This window comes from Gavialis gangeticus, unplaced genomic scaffold (assembly GCF_001723915.1).
Source record: "Gavialis gangeticus isolate Ggan-Ray unplaced genomic scaffold, GavGan_comp1, whole genome shotgun sequence".
Taxonomy (NCBI): domain Eukaryota; kingdom Metazoa; phylum Chordata; order Crocodylia; family Gavialidae; genus Gavialis; species Gavialis gangeticus.
This window is the reverse complement of record NW_017729034.1, coordinates 16,620,077-16,621,213: the sequence shown is the minus strand read 5'-3', so window position 1 is coordinate 16,621,213 and position 1,137 is coordinate 16,620,077.

Sequence of the window (1,137 nt, the reverse complement as noted above, 5' to 3'; positions counted from 1 at the left end):
GAAAAGAACAGAGAGAGGAGTTATGAAGCATGCTTAAAAGCAACCAAAGGTTTGGGGCTCAAGATTTTGTATTCTTAGCATATGAAATCGCTTTTGCATAAGGGGACAAGACCAGTAGAGTTGAAAAAGGCCCCCTTCCCCAGCCATTCACATTTCTTGGGGAAAGGATGTGAGTGGAGAATCCTTCCATTTTATATAGTCCCTTGACTTTTCAGGGAGAAAGAATTGACTGAAGGAGGGGTCTATTGTTATAACCCTCCCACCCCTGCCTTGTCCCATGTTAACCCCAAATGAACAAAACAAAACTGATTTGCCTTTGGTCTTCCAGCTCCAAAATATCTTTGCCTGAAATTTTTTGCTGGTTATACTTTGCATGTTTTGATAATGTGACTTATGAGAGAAAAACATCTCCACAAATATATATATGTATGTGTTTGTGTGTGTATATATATATATATATATACACACACACACACCATATATATATATGTGTGTACTTCATATATATATGAACTATACATACGGACATAGGAAATTATATGGCACTATATACCTCCATGCCTGTTTGTGGTGTCAGGAGAGGAGGTAGCCTAAAATGGCATGTACATTCCTTATGGATTTGTTATTAAACAGAATGTGATTTGCCACCCTGGCTGGTGAAAGCGTTTTATTTCTATGGGGAGATTCCAAGGGAGTTGCGTCTGAGGAAACTATATCCTAGCAGCAGTGGAAGCACAAAATCCATGGCAGGAACAAAGCAAAAAAAATACTGAGAGGATTGGAAAAGCATATCAGGATATGGGACCTGGGTGGTTTGGAGAAGTATCTAAGCATAGGGCCCTGTAAATAGTTCATATGGAGAAGATGAGAGAGCCGCTTGTCCACCACTTTAAAAGGAAAAGTTTTCGTATATACAATATGCCTGTCATGCCACAAAACTCACATGTGCCAGTGTGTAAGGCTTGACAGTATCAGTCTCATATTGCCGCTCTCCATTTTGTTTGAGTTTAGCCAAGGTATTCAATGTCATGCTTACATTTCAACAGTCTTTCATCCAAAAGTACTTTATAAACTGCTCATATAAGCTTCATAGAATTATAGAATCAGTGAGTCGGAAGGGACCTAGACAGATCATCT